A 24,619-nucleotide genomic window follows, 5' to 3' on the forward strand; every position below is an offset into this window, starting at 1 on the left:
TCTGCTGTATTACTGGTGATGAGACACCACAAAAAAAGGTTTGTTGAATGAATACACTGCTGTAATCATATTCTATTAATTACAGAATTCAAGGGTATTCTGTCAATTCAAGATCTAGCAGAACACAAGAGAGTCAAGTTTCTTTACTGTATAAATATTTTACAATTACAAACCCTAAGATAGTGACCTTCTTGGTTCCTGTCCTTGATTCCATAATCCATAATAAAAGAATATGATGACAGGAGACATGGCTTGGAGTTGATGGGCATGAGTATGCCAATCACATCTAGGTCACATCTAGGGATGGAGTCTCATCCGTGCAAGTGCTTCACCATAGGGCAACAGCAAACAGGTGCATGACTGGGAACCATGCACACAGTGGACACGGGCAATACCTGGGGCAGGCTCCAGCTACCAACTTGATTACACAAGACTGGTGTGCTCTGAACACCTCTCTCTTACTCCCAAATCCTTCCTGGAATTCCTACTATTTATTTTCTACATATTAATAAACTTAATGGTGGTATCAGTGATGGTAGCTGTTGGTTATTTACAGCTCTCTTACCCTGCGAAGAAACGCCATGAAACACAACAGAATCCACTAACAAGAATTTTATTAAGATAAGGTAAAGAGACAGATGTGCACAGGCCTGTGGAAAGACACGTGAGTGGAGTAGGGCTGGGAATCATGGTGCCAGCTTATAAAGGCTGGGCCGCGCCTACACACAAGGCCCATGTGCCTATTCCACGCATGCGTGTGGATCACATGGTTGTGCTGCACATTTTTACACAACCACGCAAAGCCACGGGGTTCTGGTTATGCTAGACATTTGACCTGGAAATGACTAGGCGGAAGTGACTAGGTCCCACCGGGCATGTGCGACCATGCCCAACTGTGGGGGCTTGTTGTGAATCCATATCAGTAGCCAATACTGGATGAAAGTTTATAATTTGCTACATGCAGAATATCTTTTACAAATGAGCTTACTTAATTTTCAAAACTATCCTATAAAGAAAGCTATTTATTTATCTTAATTTTATAAATTATGTGTTGAAGCACAGCACTAATGGTGCCTTGGAGCTGAAGAATCAGGGCTTGCATGAACCAATGTGAGATAACAATTACATTTTCAGGAATTTTGTGGGCTAGTGGTTAAAAAGAGAACTGTGACAAGTTAAATTATTTAATTTAATTTAATGTTAATAAATTAAATACATCTAAAACAATAAGTATGTAAAACTATTTCTTAACTATTTTACTATTATTTGTGAACTTGAGTTATTTGTGTTTTCTCTATCTATGTGGTGAAAGTCTAAAGGGGTAAACTTATGTCTCACTTTTGGCAACATCATATAGAAACCATCTATAGTGGATATATTTACATAATGGAAAATGGATGGTACTATGAAATAAATGTTGATCATGGACATCCTCCTCTCCCAGAGCATTAAGACATATTTGATTCCCAGAGCATATTCTGTGATTCACATCCCTGGAGGAATGACATTGTCATAAACAGCCTACTTCATACTTCATGAAAAGTATCTTTCCAAAGTTGTGTTTTCTCTGACCTCTTGCCTGGCTCCCTCCCATATACAGAGGTATTGCCTCTCCCTGGTCATCTGCTTTCACTGACCTACTTCCAGATGCTTAACAGAATCTAAATTCTGCCACGCAAGGACTCACAGGCCTGCCTTATTTTTATTTTCATCCAATTTTCAATTTTCGTCCAATTTTCAACAATAGTGCTTGCCACTATATATAATTAATTGAAAACAATTATGTGCATTTCTTATTTTTCCTACTTGAATATATGTCTCTTGAGAACTAGCTATATAATTAATATCCAGTGCTAATATTTGAAGTCCAAACACAATGTCACATATAGTTAGTGACTATTTGTTTTAATGAACAAAGAATATCATAATTCAGTGGTCAGGTATTTTGTTGTTCTTTTTCTTACAGGTAACATCCTTAGAGAAGTTTTTAAATTAATTTATTCTTTGACAATCTCATACATGCGTATATAATGCATTCTGATCAGACTCATCCCCCATCCCTCTCCTATCTTCCTCCCACTAGCCCTCCTCCTCTCATCATGTACCCATCCCATTTCATTCCTTTCTGTTTTGCTCTATGACCAGGACTACTTACGTGGGCATGAGTATGAAACAATCTACTAGAAGATGAGTAACTCATCAATGGCTTACTCACTTAAGACAATGACTTCCTCTTTTCATGTATTGCTTAACTGCTGTTAGCTCCTGGGTAGAGTGGAACACTACATCTCCCCTTCCCTGTCTAAAATTGAATGGTAATGGGCTCAGTCTTGTACAGACCTATGTAGGTAAATGAATCTACATTGAGTTCTATAGCCATATCATGCCCCAAGACTGTTTGTCATAGCCCTCCTTCTCTTTATCTAACTCTTACAGTATTTCTGTCCTTTTTTCTTCATTGTTCCCAGAACCTTTGAGGAAGGTGGATGATATGGATGCTCTGTTTAAGAGTAAGCCCTCAAAAGACACTTGTTCTCATCACTTTGACCAGCAATGGATCTACAGAAGAGAAGCTTCTTGATCAAGGCTGAGAATAGTACTAATCTACAAAGATGATTTTAATACTACTGGAAGAAGGGCTGACAAAATCAGAACACTAGATTTCAGGGCATAGCGTGGCCCTGACCATGGTGCTAAAGTGTAAGGTGCTGATAATAGCAGGATGTGAATGGACTTCCAGGGAACAAAACTCTAGGAGGTTGGCTCTGACCATCCTTCTTCTCAACTTCCCACTTTGTTGAGGCTCAGTCCTATAGATATCAAGCAGCAAAGAGGTCTCTGTGTGTGATTACTTCTAAGTGAAACCAAAAGTGATCAGTAATTGTAAAAATAACCTTGCACAGGGCCTAAGGAGACCTGGGTTTGAATTCTGGATGTGTTAGATAGCCTTAACGACTCTGATTTTGTGCTAGTCCCTGTGTCCACACTGTCACTGAACCTTGGTCATACTTTGCTGTGATTCTGGGCTTATTGTTTTCATCATCTGTAGCCAACAGAATGAGAAGTGACCATATAACATCTCCAACGTCATGTGTATGTTCTCACTTGCTCTCTTCAATCTTTGCTGAAGCTCTGAGTGAGACTTTCTCCATCAATCCATCAGGAGGGAGAATGGCACATGGAGCAAACCTATGTCCCGTAGAGCCAGTTTTAATTAGCTTACCATTTGTGCCATGTCAAATGTGTTCCTGGTCATAAGTAGTTCTTGTTAAGTGTCTGAGATTCATAGCAGTTTATTAAACAGCAGGAACCAACTGATATGCAGGATCCTCTGATTTGATTCTGATAGTTACACTATAAAATGGGTGTCTTAACCACGAAAAAATTGTTTGCTAACAAATCCAGTGTCTGGAAGGCCAAGATGAAGATATTAACCATTCAATTCCCTATAGGGATCTTTGTGGCTTGCACCTGGCTTTATTTATTTATTTTGTTTTTGCTCCAATCTTACATGGATTTTCCTTTTTTAAAATATAAGAAGGGAATATTGAGAAAGAAAAAAAGAGGCCATTTCTTGGTGTCTCTACGTCTAAGGACATTAATCTTGAAGGACCAGGTCTTACCCTTTAGACTTTATTCAAGCATAACTGCATTTTATAGCACCATCTTCAAATATATACACTCTAGGGGACATAAAGCTTACATAAAGTAATTTTGTGTTGTTGTGACAACATACTATGACATACTAGACATACTATGATATATAACATACTTGAACATACTTGACAGTTTTAGAAGGTTTAGTCCAAAGTCACTTAAATCCATACACATAGGCATATCATCATGTTGGTAGGAGCATGTGGTGGAGGGGAGCTTTTCAATTCATGGCCAACAAGACACAGGTAGCATTATAGGAAAGAATAACATTATCCCCAAGGACTTGTCCCCAAATACCTTCTCATTCAAGTCAGGTGTCATCTTTCAAAGTTATCAAAACTTCCTCGGGTAGAACCACCTTGTTGGGGAGTACTTCATATCCAACCAAAATCCAACCAAAATATGCTTGAATTTTGAAATACTATATGCCTCACTCAGGAATCTTTTATTTATCTGAAAAACATGGGTACCTAGTTATAATACTCATTCAGTAAATATGTAAAGCAAGGAGACAGAGATGTTCTTTTTTGCCACAAAATCCTACAAAGTTGATGATGTATAAGAGAAATCATTCTCTGCTGAGGTTAAGGTTTGGGTGAGTAAGGAGGGTCACAGATGCCCAATGCTTGAGCAGGTTTGAATACATTTAAGTGTATTGAGCAGAGAATATAATGATTTCATGTGATTAAAAAACTTTTAAGTCAGTATTTAGCACCTCAATATGGTTATTTAATTAAAATGAGTGATTGAGTTTATTAGGATAATAATAGTATTTGTCTGTCTATCACTGTCCATGAAAAATTCAAGGACACAAGGCAGAACGAAGTCTGAATCATGGGGAAGCAGAGTTCTGCTTGACTAACAAGAATCACACAGGGGAAGGAAGGACTGCTGTCTGGCCTGCTGGCTCAAGGGCTGCCTTGGGCAGTCAGCAACTCCTGCTTTCCACCTCCACGTCCTACAAGCACACCAGGGGCAATAACTGTATGCCACACTGCTTCCTTGTATTTTTCCAAACCTGACTGTGATTGGCCTCAGTGCCCGCCTAGTTGTTCAAATGAGAGATCTGAGTCACCTTCAGCTCCCTCACAGCCTGAATGGAACCCATGTTTGCATTTCTCCACTGATGTAAAGAAATCTGACATTGCTTTAACTGCAAGCACTGAGGACTACACTGTGATTGAGATAACAAGCATAAGGCATTTCTTTAAATCATCACCATCATCCAGAATGTGGGTGTACTCTCTCTGTTACAGTGAATAAACAGGATTCTCAGTGTGGCTAATGACTTTTTCAGAACCAGGCATTTGAACCTAGTCTCATGGGCCCTTTCTGTACTGTAGACCAGCTACAGTTCAGATGTTCCTGTTTCTTCTTCCCACCCCCATGATTAAATTTTGTAACTGGGCACTTGTCTATGGTCCCCCATAGCTGTCCATCATCAATTTGCTCATCCCACATAAGACAGTAGTTACTCGACTGGGAGCTGCATGCCACTTGTCTTAGTCCTTCCTCTATTGCTAGTATCAGCTTAACGGCCCATGTCCATGTACCTGCTCTATACACATGCTTATAAATTAAATTTCTTCACTTCTACTTACCAAGTATGACATCTTACATGGAAAAAGAAAGAAGAAAACACCCCCTCATCCATCTGTTCTTTTCTTTAAGAAAAAATTCTGGTGAATTTCCAAAATGGCCACAACTCCCTTCAGGAGTTTCTGCCTTAACACCAGAACAGCAGAAGTTTTGTGCTATTTAGCTTTGCCAGTCAACTTGACACAGCTTATCTGAGAGGTTGGCCTGTAAGCATGCAACAGGGTTGTCTTGATTGTAAACTAATGTACAAGGGCTCAGCCCATTCTGGGTAGTAGCCTTCCCAAGGTAAGTGGTCCTGGAATAGCTAAACATGAACCTGCCAGAAAGACAACAGGCAGCAATCCTCCCATGGCTTCTACTTTCAGTTTCTGCTCGAGTTCCTGCCCTGACTTCCCTCAGTGATGTCTGGAACCAGTGTGCTAAAATAAATCTTTTTTTCCCCAAGTTGATTTTGGTCATGGTGTTTATAACAGCAGTAGAAAGGAGACCAGGACAACTCACAATACCCACAATTGGAGGGAACAATACTTATTATGGCTTGCTACTATGTGTGTCCCAGGAAATGCTGGGAAATGCTCTATATGTCCCACTGAGAGCCTGGAGAAGCCAGAACATCCCTTCCTTCCAGAAACCCCAAACAACTTCACTCTTGCTTTCTTATAGCCTTTTGTAGACCTTATAGCCAAGTTATATTCTCTTAAAAAATACAGCAACAAAAACAAAACAAAAAATAGTGATGCATAGCCCCAGGTATGTAAAACATGTCCTGGCTGCCTTACCTGTTTCCCTCTCTTCAATGCCACCGCTTAGCATTTTCTTTACTGTTCCACTATTTCTTCATTCCAGAATTAATGGCTGGGCACAAGCAGACTGAAGACTTTAACATTGCCTGCTGTTCCATTAAAACAAAACAAAAGCAAAGTGAGCTGGTTTCCTGAGGAGGAAAAAGAGCTGCCAATCATTCCAGCCTTTAAGAAATCCCTGGGTTTTCCTGGCAGAAAAGAAAACCAATGTTTACTCCAGGACAGGAAATGAGATGGATTTTCTTCTTCTGCCTTTTTTTCTTCCTTGCTTGCCCTTTTTTTCCCTACAGGGGAAAGTGACTGAAAGAACTTTTTAAAAATCATAGTCTCAAACCAAACAATCTCACCCTAGCAGGAGAGAGATTAAAAAGTCCTGCTGTATTACTTTCTGCAGTGAGGATATTTCTAGGTTGTTCTGCATGGGCAGAAGCCCAGAAAAAGGAGTGGGTGAGCTGCCCTGGGGTATGAGGACTAGGGCTTAGAGAATCCCATGTTTTGCAGACAGCAAAAAGCAAGGCTTACTTCCAATACTTAGTCATTTTCTCAGCATTGTCTCTGTCCAAATTTCAAGCTTCAGAATCTTAGGAACATGGGTGCAGTGACTTCTAAGGCCAACTACCCTGTGCTACATTTGACTGTGTCCCTAAAGCTCAGGTGTTGGAAATTTAATGCACAACTAACAATCAGGAGGCAGTGGTTAAGAGGTCATTGGGTCAGCCAGATGTGGTGGTGGTGGTGCACACTTTTAATCCCAGCACTTGAGAGGCAGAGGCAGGCAGATCTCTGTAAGTTTGAAGTCAGAATGGACTACAGATTGACTTACAGGTCAGACAGGGCTACACAGAGAAGAGAAACCCTGTCTTGGAGAAAAAAAAAAAACAAGATCAAAAACAAAAAAACCAGAGGTCATTGGGTCAAATATCCATGCATGGAGTCACATGGTTTTCAGGAAGCAGGCCTATTACACCAGCAAGTCCTAGTATATGGGGTCTCCTTTGCCTCTGTTGCTTTTCCTGCAGTGGGGTGATACAACAAGAAGCACCACCCCTTCCATGTTGGCCTTTTGATGTTAGAGACCTTAACTTCCAGAACTATAAGAAATGACTCTCCACTCTTTATAAATTATCCAACCTAAGGGTTCTGCTATAGCATCAGAAAACAAAGCAGACCTCCAAACTGAGCCAAACTTCAAAAGTTCAATGAACAGCCCTGTAGAAGCTTGCCTTCTTTCATATATCAGTGCGGTCAGTGCCTCCACCTATTCTCACTTCTGATGGCTGGCTACACACTCAGGGTTCCTATGACAACTTCAAGTTTGAAAATTCACTGGAAGGATTCCAAGAACTCGGGAAAATGCTGCCCAATACTCATTTGGGTATATGCTGGAGACCATGCTAGTACAGTAAATATGCCTCCTCCCCACCCCCATGCTATTATAAAGTTTAATTTGTAAATTAGCTACAATTAGAGATAAATAGCAACTGGCAAAATAGAACATAAAATTATGACATATGTTATGATGAGTCTAAAACGCACCCCATGGACTTCTGTGTTTGAACACTCAGTCCTCAGCTTCTTGGGAATATCTTAGGGATTGGGAGTTCCCAGTTAGTAGAGATGGATTACTGGGAGTTTACAGTTCCTTTGCTTTCTGCTTCCTGACCTACCATGATGTTAGCAAGCTAAGCCTCAAATACCACCATGAATTAAGGCTTTCCGGTAGCTATTTGCTATGCCTTCCCTACCATGATGGACTATTAGTAATTTCCTCACCCTCCTAGTCTCTGATAACTGCTATTCTATTGTTGAGCTGTACAAGATTCATTTCCTTAGATCACCATAAAGTTGATATCATATAGTACTTGTCTTTCTGTGATTAACTTCTTTCCCTTAAAACATAGACATAAGGCAGGATTTCATCTTTTTATGGCTGAATTGCATTCCGTAATACATACATATATATACATATACATATATATATATATATATATATATATATATATATATATATATATATATACCATGTTTTCTTTATCTCTTCATCAATTTATGAACACTTGCACTGTTCTCATTTCTTGGATGGAATTCTCAATCACTGTATCTTTACAGTAATCCTTACATTTGCATGGCATCAGTCTTCTCTCCTAGTTCTTCAGAATCATTGGTCATTCTGAGTCTTCCGTTTCTCCACTTGAACTTTAAAATTAGTTCTTAAATATTCACAATTTTGACTTGACAGGGATTGTGTTGAATCTGTTGGCGAAGGTGGGATGAACTGATGTCATTTCATCTGTGAACATGAGATAATCTCTATATTTTTCTGGTCCGTTGATTTTTTTTCATTAGAGTTTTAAAATATTCCTTATATTGTGCTTGTGCATATTTTACTAGATTAGTGCTTCAGTACTTTATTTTGGAGCCTAGTACATAATACAAAAACATATTGTTTTTAATTTCAAATTACAGTAGCTCTTTGCCAGTCTATATGAAAGTGATGGACTTTTGAATATTTACTTTGTACCTTTCAATCTTTGTTATATATAATCACTTTACAGTTCTAAAAATTTTGTTGTCTTCCGGATTTTCTATATAGACAATTATATTGTTAGCAAATATAATTTTATTTCATCTTTCTTCTATTTAAAAAAATCATATACTAAGGAGAGTTTGAATTACTTTTGTCCATCTCATTTATTCCCTGAATGTAACAATAATTACTGTTTTAGTTATATTTTACAGACACTTGCAATGCCTACTTAGATTTGTAGATGGGTGCATCCTTACCAGTTTGACACAGAATTTAATCTCACTCTGTATTCAGACTACAACTATTTTCTCTTCATTTATTCACATTATGCCACAGTAGTGCACATAGCTGCTTTTTGAGATGTACAATCACCCAGTTAGCAGGACTGTGTCTCACAGATAGGAAGTCATTTCTCAGCTTCCACTGTAACAGAGAACATTACTGCAGAGAGTATCACTTTGTGCCAGAATATGCAAGAATATTTGTAGTATGAAACTCTAGGAAAGTAAGTCATATTTAAAATTTGTTTGAAACTTGTTTTCAATTTTGACAGTTAGGGGCTTATAAATCATTAGTCTTGTCTTTCAAAGAAAATCTGAGAAAATTAAAAGTCAATGACTTTTGTTGGACCAATTAGAGAATGAAACAAATGCATGGAAATCTATGTAAGACAGGCACACTCAGAGGCACACAGCAAGTCAAAGGTGCTGGAGCCATAGACATGGAGATGCTTATGTGGGCTTTTCATGGATTTCTGCAGGGTAAGTGTGGATGCTGCACAACTAATTCCTGAGTGGGGATTCTCTAAACTCTCCTTTGTTTTATCTCCAAGAACCAACCATGTTTTACTAGTTCCAGTGATAAAAAGGAGAGATAATTTTGTAAAATATAGTCATAAATTCTTCTACTGATAAGGCCCATTTTCCAGGAAAATGACTGCTGAGACTCATTCTAGATGAGGCATGGGCCCACAGCTCCTACTTGGCTTGCAGTCTTATTACATGGGAAAAAACATAGAAAATTAAGAGGGCTTGAGTATCTAGTAAACAGACTGAGAAATACTGTTGTCAGAGTACAGTGGGCACAGTGGAGAAAATAAAACATGGGAAGAAATACTTGCAAAAGTCACGGCACCTGCATTTTCTATTCAGGCAAATGTATTGCTTTTCTGCAAGTCAGTTTGTAGGAGCTGAAGAGAGAATGAGGCATCTTTGTGGAAAGAATGGGTCCTGATAGGATTAGAGAAGTGATTAGGGAAGACTGTCAGAAGAAGCAGGTACAGTAACAGAGTGTGACCTTCAGTTGCTGGATAGATAAATAAGCTCTGACATCTATGCTGGAAATATTATTTAGTAATAAAAAATGAAATGAGCTATTGAGCTTCAAAAAAGATGTGGACTAACATTGGCACATGCTTCTCAATAAAGCAGCCAGTCTGAAGACACTGTACCCTGTTTGATACTTACCTCTTCTTTATAGCTGAATAAAACTACAGTGTGTGTGCCACCTGTTGTTTATTTGTTCTCCAATTCAGGGGGCACCTGCTGTGCTCTCTTAGATCTTGTGTCCCAAAACAAAGAACTTGAGCAAGGACATATAGTCATAGAAGTAGATACTGTAGATGCCTGGGTGGATTTATATCATGCCTATTGGGAATAGTGCAGCACTAACATGGATGTGAAGTATCTCTGGTGTGTTGAGTTCTTAAGAGTTGCTGAGGCTGAGCTACATGGTGGCCCCCATTTTGGTGTTTTGAGGAACCTCTGTTCTGATTTCCACAGAAGCTGAGCCCATTTTCGCCTCCGTAGCAGTGTACAGGATTCCCTGTCTGCCTGTGCTCTCATCATCCCTTGTTTGCTTTGATGACGATTGTTCTTACTGGAGTGAGAAAGAGTCATTGTAATTTTGACTTACACTTCTCTCCTAGCTAGGGATGTTTGTAGTTGGTTGTTTTTTGGCTCTTTTTTTTGGGAGGGGGCGCCACTCAGCTCCCAAATATATCACACAGGGAGACTTATTCTTAATTGTAAATGCCCAGCCTTACCTCGGCTTGTTTCTTGCCAGCTTTTCTTAATTTAAATTATACCATCTACCTTTTGCCTCTGGGTTTTTTCCTTTTCTTACTTCTATAAATCTTACTTTCACTCTTATTCCATGGCTGGCTGGGTGGCTGGGTGGCTGACCCTTGGCATCCATCCCCCTCTCCTGTTCTCTTGCTCTCTTTTCTTTCTTTTCCTTCCAGTTTTCTCCTTCTATTTATTCTCTCTGCCTGCCAGCCCTGCCTATCCTTTCTCCTGTCTCACTATTGGCCATTCAGCTTTTTATTAGACTGTCAGGTGTTTTAGACAGTCACAATAACACAGCTTCACAGGGTTAAACAAATGCAAAATAAACAAATGCAACACATCTTTGCAGCATTAAACAAAGGTTCCACAGCATAAACAAATATAACACATCTTAAAATAATATTCTATAACAGATGTTGAACATTTTTTTTTGTGTGTGTGTGTTTATTGGCCTGCATTGTTGAGAATCTTGTTTCATTTCTTTAACGAACATATTGATTGAATTTTGGTGGTTTTTTTTTGTCTTTAGAGTTCTGAGTTATTTGTATATTTTGGTTATTAGGCTTATATCAGAAATATATATATATATATATATCCTCCATTCTATAGAGTCTCATTGTATTAATGGGCAAATGACTTTTTAAAAAAGATCTAGAAAAGTGAGGTTTCCAAGATGATTTGTAGAATATTATCTAACTGCATCAGAAGTATATGCAGCAACTTCACAGCCAGAGGTAGAGGCATGGAATGTTAACCTCAGTAATGTTGGAAATGAATGGAGCCCATAAGAGCAAAGGCAAGAATAAACATGCATAGCCTTGATAAAGCTGTTCCCCAGTAGGTGCAGGCTAACAATGCTAAAAACATGTAAATTCTAAACACATGTAAATTCAACAATTAAGTATATGGATGGTGGCTCCTGGAAGCCAGGCTTCTTACTGTTAGAGTGGGAGGTTGCAATAAATGAAGAAATAAAGGAAGAATAATCTGGGTGGTGATGGATTAAAATTGAAGATGACAGTATGAATACATGTTTTGCCTACTGTGGATTTGGTTGTTTGCTTATAGAAACATAAATAGCTATGTATATATAAAGAGATTTGCATACACAGTCATTTTCTCATTCTGTCAGCTGGGAGGATCTAGAAATAAAGACACCACAGAGACAATGATTGTGCTCTCTGGTCTTAGCTACTAATACTATAGCCTAATAAAAAGAATAAAGCCTCTTTAGAAAAATGTCTGATTTTGAGATGGGGTATGTGGGTGAGGTGAGCTGGAAACATCTTATGGCACTGGAAAAGAAGGAACTGTTGGTTTTAAACATAGTAGTAGGCTGTATTATAAGAGAACATTGGAGCCTATTGAATGAGCTCCCAAGGAAAAACCTGAAACAGCTTCGGCAATAAAATAGATAAACTAAATAAGATTAAAATTTGAAGCATAGATAAAACCAATGAATTGCATGGGTATAAATAAATGTTGAGTAAATAAATGAAGACAAAAGTCTCCTGTTCAGAAGAATGCCAGATTATTTTAAGTAGACAACCCCCTATCAAAGAGTGTGAGCATACCTCTCTACTCCTACAGGCATGGATCTGAGTCCAGCAGGCACCAGAGATCTCTAAGTTCTGTGTCTCAGAACAAAGAACTGGATGGGCATCTGGACAATAGTAGAAACAATCAATTTTGTGAGAAAGAAGAAGGCACTCTGAAAGCAGAAGTGGGCTAAAGTGTAGCTGAAGTTATCCTGTTCCTGCCCGGCTCCCACGGCCCTCAGACTCAAGCAAACACACAGAGACTTATATTATTTATAAACTGTATGGTCTAATGGCTCAAGGTTCTTGCTAGCTGTTCTCGTGTCTTAAATGAACCCATTTCTATAAATCTATACCTTGCCACGTGGCTCATGGCTTACCAGTACTTTACATCCTGCTTCCCACGGTAGTGGCTGGTAGAGTCTATTTATCAATCAATCATCCATAGCACTAAAGGGCTTAGAAAAGTCTCTGGCTCAAAATCCCTGGGCATTAAGCTTTGGGACCCCATGTTCTTCCACACTTGGAAACCATGGGCTTTTTGCCCATGTAGTTTTGCTATATGTAGCCTCTGTGTGTGTTTCTGTAGTGGTAGTGGGGTCCAGTCTTCTTCTGCTATTAGCTTCTTTCATAATTTAATCTTTTTTATTGGAGACAGGGTCTCACTGTGTTGCCCTGGCTGGCCTGAAACTCACAGAGATAGATTCTCTAGAAGGAAACTGGGTAGTTAGATTGGGATCCCTGCAGACAGAGAAAGAAAAGGTCTTTAGTCTGGTTTCAGGGTTTAATCTGGGCTGTGGTCTGGTGGTTATCCAGTTGACCATGAATATGATATTTTAGAAGAAATTCCTCATATTTCAAATAATTTTTTTTCTCATGTAAGGTGTTGATAAGTGGCCAGATGTTCCTTGGAGACACCACAGCACCACCTTCCATCTGCTTAACTGCCTTCTGCAGTAAAATAGGCAGGAAAGGGAAGAATGCTTTGCATACAGTGTTGATAAGGATGTGCACAGCTTGTTTTCCTTGGATAATAGGTTATGCATTAAGGTTGGAGTTTAGATGCTTCTTGTCCTAATGGTCCTGCTGCCTCAACAGTAATATAAGATGCTAATAACTAGAGAAATGTATGTGGAAAATATAAGAACCTTCTATCCTCTCTATTTTCATACAAATCTAAACTATTTTAAACTTTAAGATTAATTAACATTTTATTGATATTGACAAATTACTCAATAGAAATATCCTAATACACACATCCACCAACTATGCATGAGGTATTATATCTCTGTACCCTTGACAAAAATGAATATTATCAGTCCTTTTAGTATTGGTAAATTTGAAAGATGATAAATGATATCTCATTGCTTAAATTTGCATTTTAAATAATGAATGAGTTTTAGAGTCTTCCTAGTCATTGATTGTCCATTTATATGTTTTTCCTTCAAGCTGCATGCTGCTTTCCATTGCTCATTTTTCAAACTGGTTGTCAGTTCTTTTATTCTTTTTTCTCTCTTTTTCTGGTGTAGAACTTTTAGTATGGTAAAAACAAAACATTGACAGGTTTTTTTTTTTTTCCGGAATTTGGTAAACATTTTTTCAAACTATTTCCCTTGACATTCTCTCTCTCCCATCTTTTACTATGAAGACATTTTAAAGGCTTTATGTAATCATATCTCTGACTTTATTCATAGTTTCAGGATTTAATCACACTCTCATTTCATCCCCATATTATGCTCGTAGTGGTTTGATTATTGTAAATGGTTCTTTTGAAGCAGGTTCCTAATTGTTCTAGGTGTTCTCATGAGGATGTCCTCTTGGGTTCAAAACCTACTGTCATCTCAAATTCCTTCTGAGATTTATTTTTGTTCTTAATCTTCTCCAGCTCTGCCTCTGATGTTTTGAAACCCATATTGAAGCAGGCACCTTTCTGTAGCTTAGAGACACCCACAATTTCTGTCCTTCAAGGTGTGTTTAAATGGTCTTAGGTTTCTGGGATTAAGAAGAGACCTCATCTGGTGTGGTGTGTGTTCTCCTTTCATATGACTCCTTTACACCTTTGGAACCTTACCAGCTGTTCTTTTGTTGTTAAGATTTTTAAATTTGATTTTTTATGGGCATTAGTGTTTTGTGTGCCATGTGCATGTGTGCATTATGTGCCTGCAGTGCCCATCGAGGCCAGAAGTGGGCATTGGATCCCCTGGAACTTGAACTACAAATGGTTCTGAGCTGCCATGTGGATGCCTGGAACTGAATTTTGATCCTCTGCAAGAGCAGTGAGTGCTTTTGACCACTGAGCCATCTCTACAACCCCTAACCAGCTATCCTTAATATCCTCTTCTGGTACTCACTGGTTCCTGATGATCACATGCTGTATTTGTTTTGTATAAGGCAGTCCTGACCTCTTCTTTTCAATAGCAACAATCATTTTCTCAACAACTTTGGTTAATTTCATAACTATAGCTACCACTTCCCAGTTATACTTCTACCCTGAAACTCATTCTGCCTTGATCCACATATCCCATTGACTCTAGCATTTCTTCTTATTTATCTCATAGATATCTTATGGTTTGCACAGCCAAAATTGGCTTATTTATCTTTAAATCTAATCCTCAGTCTTTTTAGTGACTGGCAAATCCATTACTTCAGTTTCTAAGGCCAACAAGATTGTAGTCATTCCTTATTGTATCTCATGCCCTACAGCCAATCTTTCTAGAGATCTAGTCAGCTATTACTTCAAAATATGTCCATTACCCAAACATTTTTCAGCGTTCTTGGTGATAAGATCTCGTCCCAAGACACCATCATCTCTCTTCTAGAATACTGCTTGTAGTCCTAACTGATCTTCCCATTTAAGATTGTATCCTTCCAATTTATCTTCTAGATAGTCTCCATAGAGATTATTTTAAACTACATCAGAATATTTTACTTTTATGTCCAAAAGCCTCAAATAGGTTGCTGTATTTCTTAATTAAACACCTCCAAACCTTACAACTGGCATTAGGACTCTAAATTGTTGTTGCCATTGTCAACTCATTTTACTTTACCTTGCACATCCTTACTGAGCATTAAACATATGAGGTTTTTTTTGCCAATCTTTCATGCACTAAGTGTATGCTAGCTGTGTCCTCTGTGCAACCATCTCCCTGGACAAGCATGTGGCTGTTCTCACCAGTTCTCTGCACATGACTCCCTGCAGAGCAATTCTCCAGTGTCTTCTCTAAACAGCAGTTTCCCCAGCACTCTGCTTTACTTTTCATCAGTATCCTCATTGTCAATAAATGTACTATTAATATTTATTATTCAGCTGCCCTATAAGAGCCTGTCTGATATAGAACTTGAACTTTTACTATATTCATGCCTATATCACTAGCCCACAAAACTACAAAATATAATGCTTAGCACATCTGTGACAGATATTTGTTGATGAGTGAATACATCATATTATGTGCCTGGTAACCAAACCAAAAATAGATTCCAAACTCTTGTCTGACCCCATCTCTTGACCCTTTCTCATTTAAGCTGTGACTATGTAAGCTTGGAGCCTCAGTGACCAGTACACTGTAGGCATTTCATGCTTTACTCACAGAATTAAATTTCAAGAACTTCCAGTGAACTGAAAGAGAATAGACATAAGGTCAGATCCTGACCCTGGGAAAATAAATAGAAACATAGGAAGACATGGGTGAGGAGTGGCATTGTAATGGAAAGTATTGGAGAAATTATTTTGGCCACTCCACGTAGTTAAAAGGATATTTATTTAATGGCGTAACTCACAAATTAAGTGGAAGGTAGGTCGCAGGGTCTGGGGAAGGTGTAAAAAAGAAGCCCCAGAGAGTGTTCTTGTCTACCACCATGTAAGGACATAGTGAGAAGGCATCTTCTATGAGCTATATCAGGCACCTCCCCTGCTGACATCCAGATTTTAAGTTCTTGCCTTCCCAAATGGACAAATAATTTTCTGTTATTTATAGTCTACCTAGTTTGTGATATTTTATTGAAGCAAACATGATGAACTAAAATAAAACAGAAGAAGAGAGAGACAGACATGACTCTAATAGTTTTCTGTGCCATTTCACATTCCACAAAAATTTCATTCTTATGTTTGCTACATTGAAAGGTAGTTTGATCATGCAGTGGTGGATTATATGGAAAGAGTCCTACACTTACTTTAGAGTCATAATCTTAGGTTTAAATCATGGCACTGATACTTAGATCTGAACATAACCAAGTAAACGATTGATTTAATCATTGGGGATGTCATTTCTCTTATCTTTAAAAGTCAGCTAACAGGGACTTCCACTGTGGGATTACATAAGCATTGAATGACAAATGTAGAAAAAACATTAGCACAATACCCAATTCCCACTCTAGGACAGTGTATTATCATTTTATGTTGAACCTACCCTGCTGGCAGAAATTGATAGTGTATTTATATTTGACCTGAAATTCAATAGAAGAATTGTAGAAGTTATCATCTATAACATCAACCACTGGAATTTGTCTTACCTATGTGTCTCTTTTTTTTTCACTCCTAATTTCATTGAACGTTATTTTGGTTTGTTTCCTGTTTCTGTAACTGAATACTCCAAACTGAGTCATAGAATAGAGGATTGTTTAACTCACAGTAACAGAGGCTGAGAAGTCTAAGATCATGGTGTCAGCACCTGATGAGGGCCTGAAACATCACAGAGTGGAGAGCATCACACAGTTTAAATCTCTCTTCCCCTTATAAAGTTACCAATGCCATTCTGTGGGGGGGCACCTGCAAGATTTGAATTTTAATATTCTCTGAAAGTCTCATCTTCAAACATTATTAACATAAGAATGTGGGAAATTAAGTTCCTAATACATGAACTTTTGGAGAATAAATTCAATTCATACCAACTATCCCCATATCTAATTCTGCGGGCTCACAGAATCCTTACCCCATATGCACAAGACCCTAATTCTCACCTTCAGGGCAAACAAGAACAAAATGAAGGGGGGTGCACGGATATTTCAATCCAGAATAGAGGAAACATCCCTGCCCTCCCTCCTCCCCCGACAGAGAAGAATGGCTGATAGCACCCTAGGAAGCTCCTAAGTGCATCACTCACAGTGTGACAAGCAGATCCTATCATTAGGATGTAGCACTGCCAGGCAAGGGCTCCAAATGCCTCTGGCTCTTAGTGCACAGAGCTGCTTTGATGAGGACACATTGGGACACCTTGGGGACTTGGGCTTCTGAAGACAGGGTATAGAAAGAGGCTTCAGAATTAGAACCAAAATTGGACCCTGAAAGGAGGGTACTATTCCACAAGATAAGTAAGAGCTACCCAGGGTGATACATTTGAAAGCATCCACTCATATGCAAGCTACTTCTGGGATGTCTTGGTATAGGCTACTACTGCAATTTTCTTGGGTTGCCCTCTGAGCTCCAATCCACTGCACAGTAATTCTTATCTTGATTAAAAAAGAGTTTCTTTTGTACACTTGCTTTCAAAGAGTACAGCATTTAGGGCCATAAGAACTGTGTCTGAATTCCATCTCTGCCTGTTACTGGTAGCTGGCTTTTGGGACATTCATTAACTTCATAGGACTCCATTTCTTATCTACACATTGGCAGCAGTAATACCTTTCTTGGGAAATTTAAAATATCAAACAAGGAAACAGGGAAGCTGCATGTGCCAGTCATTTTTCATCTGCATAGAACAGTCCCACACCACAAAGCTTTCCTTTTCTTTTCAGGCCTTTCTGAATTTCTGAAGTATAGGATGTATGTGAGTGCCAACCAAAGAGAATGCAATTTCCATTCCTGTCACTGATGGCCCTCTCCCATCTCTTTCCTTCAAATGCCAACAGTTTCCAAAGTTATGTCCTCCCATATTCAGAAAAGACAGCTTGTATGCCTTTGGAGGACTCCACTGGTCTTCCAAGGAATGGGAACTTTGAATTGTTTCTCTATTCCTTGTTTCTGCTAACTAATCAGAAAGGTTCAAATACTCTATACTTGTAAACAAAGACAACTGAGCATGTAAGTAATGAATACATAGTTCTCTGCTTTGTATTGATCCTCTACATGGTTTTCTAAAGATGCCTTTTATAAAGCATAACTTTCACATGTCTTCCATCTCATCAAGGATAAAAATGAAGGCCTTTCTGTTCTTTTTCAAAGCTATTCATTTGTTCTTCCTTGTCTTAGCTTACAGCTTTCTTTGCTGGGATAAAAGTTAGATAAGAGTGTCATGCAATTCTTGTACCTATTGTGCTACTAGGTCAATACAATAATCTTCCTAAGTAAACAGCCACACAACTTCACTATGGTTATAAAAATATTTGTTGACTTATCTTTGCTGCTTGGGGGAAGTGATTAAATTCATAATTGCTATAGAACCCACCTTTACTTCCTAGGTAGAATCTGTATGATCTTATCAGCCAAAGCTATCTTTTTATTTGTTTGTTTATTTCTAAAATGTGGATAAAGAGCTGGGGAGATAGCTCAGCCTGTGACGTGCTTTAGAAAGCTTATAACCCTGGCAGTGGGGAGGCAGCGGGGAGGCAGAGTCAGGCAGATCCTGGATCCTGGAAGCTCACTGGCCAGCCAGTCTAGGGGAATCAGTGAGGTTCAGTGAGGGACTATGCTTTGAAAGAAAGAAAGAGAGGGGGAAGAGCAAAAAAGAAAGAAAGGAAGGAAGGACAGAAGAAGGAAAGGAAGGAAGGACAGAAGAAGGAAAGACAGAGAGAAAGAAGGAAAGAAAGGAAGAAAGGAAGAAAGGAAGAAAGAAAGAAAGAAAGAAAGAAAGAAAGAAAGAAAGAAAGAAAGAAAGAAAGAAAGAAGAGAGAATTTGAAGGAGATACCCTAAACTAACTTTGGCCTTCACATGCATCACTACATATGTATACATAAACATGGACAGCAAGCGGTCCTTAGGTAAATTTTTCAGCGAAATGCCTACCATTTAATAGGTATTAAAAAATGGTGGCTATTTTACTGAGTGACTTGACAGTCCTAAATTCCTTTTCATCATGAAAAGCCCTCTTAAATTAATCTGAACCAAGATTCATCTTGCATTTCTGTCCTAATGGATATTACCACCAGTTCTGCTTAAGTTGTCATTGTCCCCAAGAAAAGCACATTTTGCCTGATTGCCTTGCCTTAGCAGAGACTGGCCTTGATCTCCATTCTTCCTAATAATCTTCAAGAATCAAATATTGGCTTGAGATAGTAAACCAATTCCATTTGCCTTTGATGACTTTAGTATAAAAATCTCTTCATATGATAGAAATGATATTGTAACAATAAACCAATAAACACTCAAGAATACCAGGAAATGTAAAAGCAGGTGGACCACAATTTTGATGTGTATTTAAAATACAGAAAGTGGCCATAGTATCTTTCTCTGACTGAAAAACTTTTCAAAAACCTCCTGAAAGTAAACAAAACCCCCAAACCCACTGTAGATGACAAGTAAAATATAACAAACATTCTTTTGAAGGTATGTCTACACTTCTGAGCAGGATTTACATATTTCAGAGACCTAAGAATGGAAGGGCACTGAAAATTAAAGCTGTCAGAACACCCATGTAGTGACAAACCTAGCATCATTCATTATGCTTACTAACCCAGAAGTTTGAGTTTAATGACTGTCAGGAAAGAAAATATGACTTTCGGTCTTTTATGAATGTAAGAGTTGGAACTGAGACCCTGTATAATCAATCATAAAACCCTCAAGAGGCTGTACCATAGATTAAAATAATGGACTAGAAAGTAAAAGCTCTGCTAAGAAAAGAGATTAAAATTAAAAGTGTTTATTTTTATATGAGCTTTGAGAAAAAAAGAACCTTCTTTACATATTACAATCACAACTACCCACTAAGGAACTGGAGTTCTGAGAACCATCAACCATGTCAGGGCCCCTCTCAATAGCCAATGAGACCCTTTCTGGAAAGAAAGTTTCATAGGCTTTCAAAGTTGGAAGATGCATTGAAAAAGATATCTAAGTTCAAAAATAAAAACAAAATAGTGAGAAATCAAGCCAGAAAATATGACTCAAAAAAAGGGTAAGCTTGGGATTTAGACCTTCTATAGCCCCATCGAATAGGATTGTTTGATTTAGTAGGAAAAATATTTAAGGGTAGGTTTGAAAAAAAAAGACAGCATAAGATAAAGTATGTAAAAAGAATGCATCAGTAAGAAAAAAATAATACTATTAAAACAGCTTAAACTTGATTATTTAAAAAAAATTCTCTACCTTCATGTGTTCACATAGTAGAACAATATAATTTTAGTTTCCACATTGGTACAGAGGATGACTCTGAGTGAGTGACCTAAAGGGTTAATATTTTCCCTCAGAGAATGTCGCCTTCCTCTATTAGGGGGAAAGTTCTTTTTATCTCCTCTGGACCTTCAGGGAAAAACAGCCATTCTCTATCTTTGTTGTTTCTCCAAGGGAAAGACACCTTTGTAACATAATAATTAACTCCTGGACAAAGGAACTAAAGACAGTCACAGGCTTCCCAATCAGTAGCTTTCCTTTAGATTCACAGACCCTAAGCTCACCCATTGGCCTACAGATAACAGTAATTAGTGTGTCAAGAGAAGACTACCCCAGATCAGTAATTTCTTCTGCAAAACTATCTGAATGCCTCTCCACCACTTCCTGGGTAAGCTCTGTTCCCAAAACCTGGATAAGATAGTCTTTGTTGGTGACAGCCTCTCTGATTTTTGGTTTTCTAGCTTTCCAAATAAGTCTTTTTTTCTTGTCCCACCAACTGTTCTTAGGTCATTGTTCATCTCAGGTGGTGAAAAATCAACATGGATTTAAAGTTACATGATGTTTTGCTTTATGCATGTGATGATTGGACTTCATTCTCATCTTGACTAGATTTGGAAAAAGTATAAACAAACCTAAAGAGCATTCCTGTGAGGCTGTATACAGAGAGTCTTAACCGAAGGGTAAGTAAGCATCTTCCCAGTCTGTGGATGTCACCACACCATGCGCTGTGGTTATAGGCTCAATATAAACGGAAAGAAATGAGAAAGGAAAATGAGCACCAACATTCATTTCTCTGTTTCTTTCCTGCAGATGCATGGCTAGCCCTCATGCTTCTGCCATGTTTGTAATGACAACAACATAACTAATACACAGAACTGGTGTTAAAAAGTGGGGCTTTCCATATGGCTACCTTGCTATCATCAGAGCTTAATGGGTCATTCTGGTGAAAGTATAGAAGACTAGAATGTTGAGTAAAATATGAGTAGTGAAGTCCCAGCTTAGGAAGTTTCACAGAGGAATGAGGTCTTTTTCAGGAACTGAGCTAGGGGCTGTTCATGTTTTAATTCTGGCAAAGAATGTGGCTACATTTTGCCTGTATTCTGGGAGCCTGAAAGAGGTTGAAGTCAATGGTAGGGGACTAAATTATTTGGCAGAGAATATTTCAAGTCAACTTAGTATCCATGTGGTGGATTGGTTACTTGTAATTGCTTTTAGTCACATTTACAATGTGAGTCAGAGGGAGCACAAACATATGAAAAATGCATAGCTTGATGAGAAAAGTACTTTGAGCACATTTAAGGTTGCATACAGGGTGGCTACAGAGAAAGCAGCTCTAATTTTTCAAGAGATTCGCCATTCATGAGGAATCTAATGTTTCACACACTGGGACAGTAGGAAATGTACCTTGAGGGTCAGACCTCAGTTTTGACAGCAGAACCAATGTGACCTGCTATCTCATACTTGTGCAACCATGCCATCTCCAACCATTGTGGATTTTATCCCTTCAAACTGTGAGCCAAAATAAACACTTGCTTCTTTAAGTTGATTTTATAATGTATTTTTGACACAACAAGAAAAGTAACAAATACAATGTATATATTAGGTAGTGAAAAACTTAGGATTTTCCCACATTAAACTGCTGTCATTGGTTCATATTAAATGCATTCAAAATAATCTTTATATTTTGAATATATTTCTTAGAATCTCATTATTTTGAACAAACATATCAGTCAAAATGATTTAATTTAATCTATGGTTTTAAAGATTTAATTATTTTATTTTATGTGTATAAGTATTTTCCTGCTTGTGTATATGTGCACCATTTGTGTACAGGTAGCCATAGAAGTCAGAAGAGGGTGTCAGATCCCTTGGAACTGGAGTTAGGGATGGTTGTGAGACATCATGAGGTGCTAGGAACCTCTGCAAGAGCAGCAAGTGTTCTTAACTGCTGAGCCCTCTCTTCAGCCCCTAATCTAAGGTTGAAAGGGTCAAAGACCTTGACAAACTCCTCACCAAAGAAGATACATAGATAGAAAGTAAAATTTTAAAACAAACTCTATATGACATCAAGGAAAATAAAAATTAAAACAACAAAGAGTTGTACAAAGCATTTTCTACTCCACACTTACTAGAATTACATACATTCAAAACAGTAGAAAGGACAAAAGCTGGTGATGCAGAGCATCAGGAACTCCCATTCATTGCTGGTAGGAACACAAACATGTCCCAGTCAGTGCAGAAGAAAGTTAGGCTATTTCTTCCAAACTCACCATTTCCTGCCATCACGTACAGAAGTCATCCATTTGAGTATTTTCTCAAAAGTTTTGAAAAATTATATCCATACAGCAATGTTTATACTAGCTTTATTTATAATTGCCCAAGTCTGAATACCAAGAAGACGCCCTTCAGAAAGTGATGGAGTGTGGTACATCTAGACAATGGGCAAGCTATTCAGACAAGATATTTAGGAAGAAATCTGTTCTCACACCATGAAAAGTCAGGGAAGAAATTTAAGTACATACCACTAAGCTGAAGAAGCAAATCAGAAAAAAATCTGCATATTGGTTTCAACTATGTGACATTCCAGAAAAGGCAAATTAGTGAAATCAGTAAAGTGCTTAGTGGTAGACAGGATAGTCTAGAGGAAGAGGTAAACAGGTGGAGCACAGAAGTTTCCAGTCTAGTGAAAACTCTAGATGTGCTTTCCAAAGCACAGAGAGTGACTGACAAGGAGTCAGACTGACCTTATAAAAACAAGGTAAATTTATTGAAAGGAAGGATTTAACAAATGTGTTTTAAGAGAGAATACATGTATTTTTGAGGTGGGATGACTATTTGGAAATTGCTCAGGAGACAGTACAGAGTGTAAAAGAGATAAAACACCCTAGGCACAAAAACTAGAATGAGAAGTTTACAAGAGGCTTCTGACCAGATTACTAGGGAAGAATTTATGTAAATGATGATGTAACAATTGTTGAATTTACAATGATCAAGGATTTTCCACAGTTGTGGAAGGACTCATACTTTCAGATTAGAAAGCAGAAAGAATTTTAAAAAAGGACACATTAAATAAAATCCACCTGAACATATAATAGTGAAGAATTAGAATTTACTACAGCAGAGGGGAAGAAAAGAGATAAAGAAAAAATAGCTCTCACTTTAACCTAATTTATTATTTATGAAGAAAAGAATATACTAACAAAAGTATTTTACTAAATTAATGTCAAAATTACACACCAAGAAGAAGAAATTTGGGGGCCAGAAGAAGGATTTAAATACCAGAATAGATAAAGCACAAGGCATCAGATAAATACTGTCTAGATTTTAGTGTTGTTTATGTGAAACTATGATAAAGTAATAGCTAACTTAGAAGATGTTATAAACAAGCAGGAAACAAAAATATACCCTGCAATAAAAATAATAGAGTATATGATAATGGTATTTCCCTGTTTCCTGTACAGTTATGGAGATCGAAAAACTTAATTTGTATGTTAATTACATAAAAACAAGAAGAAAAACTATTTGAGCAATGACAGGCTTCAGGAATGGGGTTAGTAGATGTAAACTAAGTAAAGTAGAATGCAAACAAGGTAGATATAAATACATATATGTTTACATATGTGTATTTAAAAACTCATTATTATGGATTGGATTGTATCCCTCCAAATCTATATGTGGATATTCTCCCTGTCTCTCAGTCCCTCACAATTAAGCATTATTTAGAAAATAGCACCACTGTACCTATAACTAGCATCAAGCCATGAGAAGAGGAAGGTTGTGATTTCAGGTGAGCTCCTACAAGTTGAGTGGTGCTGAATGCTATTAGTGAACTAGCAGAACCCAGACAAGAGACATGAGTGGATCCATACAGGCAGAACCAATTCTGGCAGGGTCTTGACCTCAAACCTTCAGCTCGTAGAACTGTGAAAATGTTCTGTGCATAAGACATCCACTCTGTGATACTTTGTTATGAGTGTGCTATCAAGCCAATAAAATTCAACTCATTTCATCTTATAAGAAGTGCCTAAAAGAAAATGACACAAAAGAGTTAAATAATATTTAGGAATTCCTTGGAAATAAAGATATAACAGGTAAATTCGGGAGGAAAGAAGCATAATACCCTATTGCAATATCAGAATAAAAATTCAACTTCACTTATTTATCCACTTGT

At 37.9% G+C, this 24,619-nt stretch overlaps 1 long non-coding RNA gene across 9 annotated transcripts in view; it reads right to left on the reverse strand.

Moving 5' to 3' along the window:
• Positions 1 to 24,619, reverse strand: part of LOC121829387 (uncharacterized) — a 142,059-nt gene that overhangs the window by 86,321 nt on the left and 31,119 nt on the right. For 7 of the 9 annotated variants that reach the window (XR_013051253.1, XR_013051256.1, XR_013051258.1 and 4 more), the window contains 3 exons: positions 8,179 to 8,312; positions 6,036 to 6,148; positions 3,955 to 4,110 (listed from right to left, as the gene is read on the reverse strand). This is a non-coding gene — a long non-coding RNA (uncharacterized LOC121829387). Of the gene's footprint in view, positions 1 to 3,954; positions 4,111 to 6,035; positions 6,149 to 8,178; positions 8,313 to 8,843; positions 11,836 to 12,226; positions 16,634 to 24,619 lie in introns of those variants that run through there. The other 2 variants (XR_013051254.1, XR_013051259.1) reach the window with 2 other exon arrangements.

This window comes from Peromyscus maniculatus, chromosome 5, assembly GCF_049852395.1.
Source record: "Peromyscus maniculatus bairdii isolate BWxNUB_F1_BW_parent chromosome 5, HU_Pman_BW_mat_3.1, whole genome shotgun sequence".
NCBI lineage: Eukaryota > Metazoa > Chordata > Mammalia > Rodentia > Cricetidae > Peromyscus > Peromyscus maniculatus.